This window comes from Pipra filicauda, unplaced genomic scaffold (genome assembly GCF_003945595.2).
Source record: "Pipra filicauda isolate LSUMZ 115617 unplaced genomic scaffold, ASM394559v2 scaffold1585_size8825_pilon, whole genome shotgun sequence".
Lineage (NCBI taxonomy): Eukaryota > Metazoa > Chordata > Aves > Passeriformes > Pipridae > Pipra > Pipra filicauda.
In genome coordinates, this window is record NW_024104079.1 from 1 (window position 1) to 8809 (window position 8809).

The following is an 8809-nucleotide window of genomic DNA, read 5'->3' on the forward strand; positions in this document are numbered from 1 at the left end:
GAAGAGCCCTCTGAGATCATCAAATCCAACCATCAACCCAGTCCTGCCAGGGCCACCACTGAACCCCAGCCCTGAGCACATCGCTGTGTTTTTTGAACACTCCAGGGGCAGTGATTCCAGCACTTCCCTGGTTCCCCAGGTCACAGCCCAGCCACCCACGTGGGGACCATGGGGCCATGGGGCTCCAGGCAGCACTGCTGGGGCAGCATCTGCCCTGCTCTGGGCCTGGAGGGTTTCCCTGGCTGCTGCTGGGCAGGGGGGGCTCTGTGGGGGCTGCAGGTCTCCACTAGAAGGTCTCCAGGGTGGTTGGAGCCGCCACTTCACTTTCCCTGTTCGGGTCCCTGCAGACATTGTGGCTGTTTTTCCAGGTCTGTGATGCTTTTCCAGCCTCTTTCTGCTCTTCGCTCTCTCCTGCAGCTTTTTTCCGCAGCCTCTCTCCATCTGCTCCTCTCCTCTTTCCCTCCCGCCTCATTTAACCCACAGCCCCTGGGGGGTTTTCACCCACCATCCCCCCCCCTTTCTGCTGCCCCAAGGCCTCCCTGAAATGCCACATCAAGGACTCAGTGCCCGGGGGAGAAGGGAGAGCTCTGGAATAACCTCCAAAGGCGGGTGACAGCGGGGCTGTTTGCACACAGGCCGGATAAATCAGCCCGCAGCCTCGGTGCCCGCAGCACCCGCCTGTGCTCGGCCCTTTCCACGCCGCCCGAATGAAGAGCAGGAAACAAAAACTTCATCCATTAACGTAATGACAGGTATTTCCCTGCTCTTAGGCCAGGCCTGGGCGAGCAAAACACTTAAGTACATGATTAATTTGTAGTCTAAGAGACTTAAGCACATGCTTAAGTGTTCTGCAGCCCCGGGCCTGACGACAGAGGTTTCCACGGCGCGATCGGAGCTCCCGACATGTTACGGTGGTGCTCAGATCTATGGATTAAGGGTGCCATAAACAGTTGAGATATTCTGTTTAAACAATCATTTGTTGACAAGACTATTCTAAGCCCATCGAATCCCTAAGTGATAGATGTATGTTGTCTCTCTGAGTCTCATGCTGTATCAGCCATTGATTTTTTCCAGCCTGGATGCTAAGGTAACCTTTACCTGGGAGCTTAGGCAGCAAGCGATGGGTGCATGCTCGCCATGCCGGCTGCTGTTTGCACTGCTGGAGCCGGGACAGAGGGGTGGCTCAGCTTTTCATCCCTCCACACGGCACGAGCCTGCCCCGCGTGCTCCGAGGGCTGGGGATGGAGGGGCACAGCGGGTTGTGTCGCTCGGTGCCGCATCGCACAAGCCGGGGGTGCTCCCCCTTCCCCAGCGTCTCCCAGGGTCTTCCTCCAACCCAAATCGTGTCTCAGGGTGGCTTTTCATCCTCCGCAGGATGCAGCAGCACTGTCCTGCCATCCATCTCCCACTCAGCACCCGCTCCAGGAGATGTTTATCTCCAGAGACCCACGAGTGCCCGGGCGGCTCCGTCCCTGTGTGGGCACCGTGTCGGGACACCCTTCCTTGAGATCTGTTTTAATCACATTTATACACTGTAACCAGGGGAAGGAATCTATTGACAGCCTGTCTTCACATTTCTGTCAATTCTTCCGGAGACATCATTAAATCCAAGAGTGGATCTTAATTTAACGTGTTAGCTAACGGGTTATTTAATTAGTTTTCAATAACCCCCAAAAAAGTGTGTGTGGGGGGGTGAAATGGGCTAAACATTAAGGGGAGAAAAAAAACCAACAAACCAGGGAGCAAGATGATGAACACGTCCAGGTTTCCCGGATCTGCAGAGAAATCATCTCCTCAGCCCCTTCGCCCCTTCTCTCTCACAAGAAAGAGCCCTGTTGCGTTTTCCCCTTCTCCCCACTGTGTTCAATAATAAATGAAAATGGTAAAAAGCAATTCATACACAGGCTAAGCGTCTGGATTTATTATCAAGACAATTACACCGAGGAGAATTCCCGGAAAATTACTCTTCGAAGTCTTTCTCTGGCACCCCCTCCTAGTTTGGATAAATACGGCAGCAATTACTGCTGCGGGAGAGAGGAGGTCACGGGGAAAGGGGTGCCAGCGCCTCGTGCCCCGGCCAGGCTGCCTCTTGGGTGGCATCTGCCATCGGGGGGGCACCTGCCACGGGGGGGGCTTCGTGCCCGGGGAGGTGGCAGAGTTTGGTAGGAGGGGGTGGGTTTGGGGGCAGCGGGTGCACGTGTTTCCCTGGGGCAGGTCTGTGAGGTGGGGATCGACTGCGGCCGCTCTGTGCGTGTGTCTGTGTGTCCCTGTGTCCGTGTGTCTGTGTGCCTGTGTGTCTGTGTGCCTATTTGTCCGTGTGTCCCTGTGTCCGTGTGTCCGTGGGGGGCTGTGACAGCCCTGAGTGGGTACGAGCCACTCTGGACTATTTTGGTGCCCAGTGCACCATGACCCAAGCCAGGGTGGGCAAGGGGCAGGCGCGGGCACCCCACGGTGCAGGGTCCCCCTGCCCGTCCCCCAGGGCAGCTGCCGGGTCTGCCCGGTGGTTCTCAGGTCCCTGCCTCGTCCCTGCTTCATCACCCGCTTCTGCCTCAGTTCCTGTTTCCCCTCATCCCCATCCGTGCCTTCTCCTTATCCCTGCCTTGTCCTCGTCCCTGCCTTCTTCCCTTCCCTGTCTCATCCCCATTCCTGCCTTGTCCCCTTCCCTGCCTCATTTCCCATTTTCCCTCACTCCTATCCGTGCCCGTCTCCGTCCCTTCCTGTCCCCATCCCTGCCCCATCCCTGCCTTGTCACCATCCCTGCCCTGTGTCCCACTTTCCCTCCCCCCATCCCTCCCTGCCTCCCCCGGCTGTTCCCGCAGGACGCGCCGTGTCCCCGCAGCCCCGGGGCTCGGCGGTACCTGTTGCGGGGGTTCAGCCGCCGGGACCGGGGGGGTCCGGGCCCGCACCCCCTCCCCGGGCCGCTCCGCAGATCGCGCAAGGCCCTGCCTTCCCTCTGCCCTCGGGATGGGGGAGAAAAGTGTCCAAAGCCGGGATCTTAGCGAAAAAGCAGAGGCGGCTTCTCCCGAGCCAGGTGAAGGAGCCTGCGGCGACAGGAAAATACCTGCGGGAAACAGAGAAACAGAGGGGGAAAATAATAATTAAAAAAAAATATATAGCATGTATAAAAAAATCGTATATATATATAAAATAAATCTGCACCCTTTGTATATATATTGTATATAAATATATAAACTATGTATTACTGTATAAAATAACTGCAGTGGACTCGCGTGCTGTGGGTGCAGGGTGGGATGTGGGATCGCGCTGCAGTGCAGAGGAAAGCGCCCGGTTCCTCTCGTTTCCTCGATGTTTTACCGGCCCCGGCTCCTGCCCCGGGGCCCTCTGAGCCCTCGCGGAGCACTGGGGTGCTGAGAGACGCGCTCTTGGGGGTCCCCAAAATGCACAAGGAGCAAAAAGTGGCAGAAGAGGGGGAACGAGGACATTTCGGAAGTCTGGGGGACACCCCCCCGTCCCGTCCCGCAGAGCACGGACAAACTCGTTGCACGTCTCACACTGTGGGACACCCGCAGTCCGGCCCGGCTCGGGGGCGGCCGGGCCCGACCAGGGAAAGGCGGTGAGAGAACGGGAGGGAGTGGGGGAAAAATTAGGAAAAAAAAAAATTTAAAAAATTCTATTTTATATTTTTTTTTTGTCTCTCGGAGCTGGGTGAAATCCCGGCGATTTTCCACACTTTTCCACCGAAAGCTCGGGAGGGGTCGAGCCCTCTCCGCGCCGCTGCCCGGGTGTAAAGTTCAGGGCTGCTCTGCGGGGAACTTTTGAAAACAAATTGCGGATTAAAGAGGCTCCCGGAGACTCCCGTTGGGGTTCCCGAGCCGAGGGGCAGAGGGAGGGACCCGGCCCGGCCCCCGGCCCTGGGTGGGTGCGGACCCCCGGGAGCGTCCGGCCCCGGGCCGGGATGCGCCGGAGCTCCGCGGGGCCGCTTCGTTCGGGCAAAACCCGCGGGGGTTACATCGAAAAGAGCGACAGCCCGTCCTCAGAGTGCCTCTCCGGGGCGAAATCGGATGGAAACCCCCCTGGCCCCGCTCCCCGCCGTCGCCCCGACTCCTCCGCTGCCGCCCGCCGAGTTTCGGAGCGGCCCAAAGTTTCGGGGCAAACGAGAAAAGTCTCCGGAAAGGCCGGGGAGGGGCCGGATCACCCCCCAGCCCTCCCCACCTCCCCCCCTGCTTCATTTACCCCGGTTGCTGCCGCTTTCCCCCCTCCCAGCGCGGCCCCGGCCCGACCCACCGGGAGCGGGGGAAGGAGGGCGGCGGAGGCGGGCGGAGGGGGGGGCAGCTCCGGGCGGGCCCCCCGGTCTGGTCCTGTCCCTAAAAACCTCCTGGGCCGGATCTGCGGAGAGAGGGAAAATATTCACGGGGGGAGGGCATTAAAGAAAACAGTATTACATCCCGCAAAAGGGAAAGAGAAAGGAAAAGGAGCCGCCGGGAGCGGCGGGGAAAGGGCCTGATCTTGCAGCTAAAACTGCCTTCAAACTAAAATAAAGGAAAAAAAACCTGCGAGGGCAGGGCGCAGATCCCGCTGATCGGCCGAGGAGGGGCCGAAATTTTAAGGAGAGGAAACGGCCGGTGGCGAAAGGGCCGGAGTTTCTTCCCGGCTGAATTCCTTCCCGGAGCGCCACAAACCAACGTGCAACGCGCTGGGCGCCGCCGGCAAAGTGGAGAAGGGAAAAACCGCTCCCGAAAAGGCGGGATGAGGCGGGGGAAGGGGGCAGAAGTGCCGGGCTGGCCCCCCTCCGCCCGTGGCCGGCCCGGGGGTCGCGGAGCCGCGCGGCGGGGGCGCGCTCGGGACGGCGGGGCCGGGGGGGGGGCTCCGGTCCCGGCGCTGCGCCCCCCGGAGCGGCTTCCTCCATATCCCGCTTTAATGACCCCAAATCCAGGCGGAACTTTTCCGGCGTGGCTGGTTTTTTTTTTCCTGCTTTGCTTTGTTTTGTTTTGGAGGCGAAAGCGTTTGAATCCCCTTCAAGAACCGGTATCAAAGTCTCTTTTTTTAAAAGCTATTGATTGCAAAAGTCTTATTTAAACCAACACATTTTAGTTTCTCACATTTTAAAACATCATCTGGGGCCCATTGTATGGAAAATCGATTAGCAGGAATTGCCACGCTCTTTGCCTCCCGCTTGATTGTTGGAAAATCGAGACATCCATAGGCAAAGGCTGGGCTGGGAAAGGTTTGGAACCGAAATGAAAGGGTTTGCGAGGGATCTATAGGCACTAAATAATTCACCTGCCAGGCGATGCTGCTGTTATTTTGAAGCCTTAAAGAACTTTAAGGAACTTTTGGCTCCCGGCGGGGTGCGCGGAGCCGCGTTCCGGCTCCTTCTCCCTCCTTGCCCGGTAAACCCCGAAGGTTTGGCCGGTGCCCGGTGCCAGCTCGGCGAAGGCACGGCCCGCGGTTCGGCCCCTCCGCTGGGGCTGGTCCTGGCCGGGTCGTTTGTGCCTTCACGCTGTTCCTAAGTGGGATGGGAAAAAAAATACACATAAAAATAATATAGATTTGAGCGCAAACCAGCTCGGGAGCTGCGCGTCGGCACCGGTGGGCAGGGGGACCGGCAGCAGTGCTCGTCCTGCCTCCCACACCCCTCCCCAGGCTCCGGGACTGCCCCCTACCCCCACCCCTCCGCCCCACGCCGCCCCTCCTGCACGGGCCGCCCCAAGAACCCCGCACCGCCCGGGGGGCAGCGGGGCACGGGAGGGGGTGCAGAGCGGAGCTCTGCCAAGCTGGAGGGTTTTGGGGTGGATTTGGGGGCGGGGGAGCTACTGGGTCCGCGCCTCTCTCCCCGCTCGCCCCGTCCAAGCGAAGCCGCTGCGGGGATGTCGCGGGGGTGTGTGGGGGGTGGGCCGGGGGGAGCTGCCCCGGGGCCCCGCTCCCCCTCCGCACTTACCGCTCCGCGCCCCCGGGTGCCCGCACCGCCCGGCTCCGCTCGGAGCGCTGCCCGGGCGGCTGCAGAGGAGCAGAGGGAAGGGAATTAAATAGGGAGAGGGAGCTCAGGAAGAAAGCGGAGGCGAGGGAAGGGATCAATAGCATCCAGCTGGCGAATGGAGCCCGGGCCTCTCCCCCGCGCTGCGCCCCGGCCCATCGCCAGAGCCTCTGGGCGCTCCGAGGGGCTTCCCCCGGGCCGAGGCCGCCGCGCAGGCAGCGAACCCCGCGGCTCACACGGCCCGGGGCCGGCCCCGCACCGCTGCCCGGGGAGCTCCCGCAGCCTCCCCGCGGCCCGGCCCCGCGTGTCTCGGTGCCTCTCGCCTGATGATATTGCATCGATCGGGGAAGAGCCGGGGGGGGCGGGGGGCGGGAGGGGGGCGCGGGGCTACCGCATTACTCAATTATGTCCCACTAATTAGTAAAAAGTCCCTCTTTTTTTTGCTGTTTGCTCGGTGCAGAGCTCGGCCGAGGGCAGAGTCCAGCGCCTGTCCCGGGGGGCTCTCGGCGCTGCGGGCCCGGCGCTGCTGCGGGGGGTGGGGGCGTCGGGAGCCCGGCCCGGGGACGCGGTGCGGGACGGCAGCTGCAGGGATAGATCTATCGATGGGCGGTCGATGGGCCGGTCGATGCGCTATCGCCATTATTACACTCAATGAAACCCTTCCAGACGCGGCTGCTTCATCCCTGGTTTGTTCCCCACCTCCTCCTCGCCGCTCATCTCGACACCCCCTCCCCTCAGCATCCTGTGGCTCTGCCCGGCTCCAGGCACCCCTGCCCGTCCCTGCCCGGATCTGGTCATCCCCTGCCCACCCCTGCCGGACTCCGGCCTCCCTTCCCATCTATTCCCGGCTCTGATAAACCCCTGCCCATCCCTACCCGACTTCGGGCCTCGACGTTCATCTCTGCTCGGCTCCAGAGCCCCTGCCCATCCCTACCTGGCTCCAAACCACTCTGCCCATCCCTGCCCGGCTCCAGGCCCCCCTGCCCATCCCTGCCCGGCTCCAGGCCCCCCTGCCCATCCCTGCCCGGCTCCAGGCCCCCCTGGCCGTCCCTGCTCGACTTCGTGTTCCGTTCCCCACCTGGAAGCCCCTCTTGCCCACCTGGGTATTGCGGATTTCACATCCCCAGCGGAGTCTCCGGGACGCGGCTCCCTCTGTTTTGGGGGTCCTGCTCAAGGCCCGCGGGCGTTAAGGCAGGGACAAACCGACGGGGATATCGAGGGGGGGTTGGAGTCCTTCCATATCCCGGCTCGGTCGGGCCCATCCCAGCTGGATCGCGGGATGGATCGCGGGGCAGAAAAGGAGCTGAGGAGAGACTCCCACACTCCCCTCCGTTCATCAACTGCCCCGCGCCCACGTCCCGGGAACTTGTGGAGCTTTATTGTAATGAACCGGGCACTTAATCGACCTCCCGAAGGTGGGATGGGGTTGGATAGGATGGGGTTGGATAGGATGGGGTTGGATAGGATGGGAGAGGACAGGGTGGGCTGGAATGGGTGGGAATGGCTGGGGTGAAATCCACCGAATTCGGACAGTTAATGTTAAATTTTGCTGAATTATTCCCTGCGCAGGCGGGTGGCGGGGGAGACACTCCGAGCACCGACCCGCGGCTCCCGCTCCCGGGAGCGCCGGGACCCGCTGTCCTGCCGCTGTTGCCCCGCACCGGAGCTCCCGGGCCCGCACGGACGCCCCTCGGCCGCAGGAGCAGCCTGGAGCCCGGCGGTGGCCGGGAACGGAGCAGCCCACGCGGAGCTGGCGGGGCCCACCCGCTGGAGGCTATGGATTTCATTTTTGTGTTTTCGGTCTGTTCAATAAATCTTGGGAAAACAGCATGTGCCGGCCTGGAGGAGCGGGAATGGCCGGGAAAGGCCAGAGTGGGGCGGGGAGCCCAGCTCGGGGCAGCGGGGATGGGGGCGGCTGGGAATGCGCCTGGAAGGACATCGAGCACCAGCCCCTCCGGTGGCCTAAACCCGGCTCGCGTCGGCTCTTCATCCCGGCTTCTTCCCCTTCTGTTCCGTTCCCTTTTCATTTTCCCTTTCCTTTTCAGTTTTCTCTTTCCATATTCCGTTTTCCATTTTCCCTTTGCAGTTTTCTCTTTCCATTTCCCGTTTTCCTTTCCCATTTTTATTTTCCCTTTCCCTCGTTCCTTTTTCCCTCCTCCACCACGACTGCCCAGGGCCCTGCAGCACCGTGTGTCGCCCCACGAGTGTCACTGTCACCTCCCCTCCTCGTGCCAAGGCGACCCCCCCTTCCAGAGGAGGTGCCCAGGGAGATCTGTGGAAAGGTGGTGATGGGGGGGAGACACGCGTGGGAAAACACGGGTGTGCGGGGACAGGACAGGACATCTGGGGTAGACGAGGACAGCCAGGCCCTGGTGAGGGACACGGGGGGGAACGGGGGAGGCAGTGAAGGGGGTCAGGGGGCGTCGGGGACGGCACATCCAGGGATGGAGGCGCATCAGGGGTGGGGGCGGCCAGATGTGTGCACGGGGGGCGGGGGGGAGATGGGGTCACCCAGGTGATGCAGGTGGGCACATCACACCCGCACATCACACCCGCCCGTCAAACCCGCACATCACACCCGCACATCACACCCGCCCGTCAAACCCGCACATCACACCCACCCGTCAAACCCGCACATCACACCCGCACATCACACCCGCACATCACACCCGCCCGTCAAACCCGCACATCACACCCACCCGTCAAACCCGCACATCACACCCGCAGCGCTGCCAGACGCGCGCTGGGCACCGGGTGCGGCGGGTCACGGCGGTGCGGGGGAAGGCGTGACACCCGGTGCGGGGAGGGTCACCCGGTACAGGGAGGGTCACCCCGGTGTCAGGGGTCGCCTGGCCCGGGGGGGGGTCACCCTGG

At 61.9% G+C, this 8809-nt stretch overlaps 1 long non-coding RNA gene across 1 annotated transcript; it reads right to left on the reverse strand.

Moving 5' to 3' along the window:
• Nucleotides 1–2804: 2804 nt before the first annotated feature.
• Nucleotides 2805–6122, reverse strand: LOC120322825. The gene is made up of 4 exons (XR_005562757.1): nucleotides 5900–6122; nucleotides 5242–5467; nucleotides 4246–4347; nucleotides 2805–3061 (listed from the first exon to the last, which is right to left on the reverse strand). It is a non-coding gene; the product is annotated as an uncharacterized LOC120322825 (long non-coding RNA).
• Between the last annotated feature and the right edge of the window lie 2687 nt (nucleotides 6123–8809).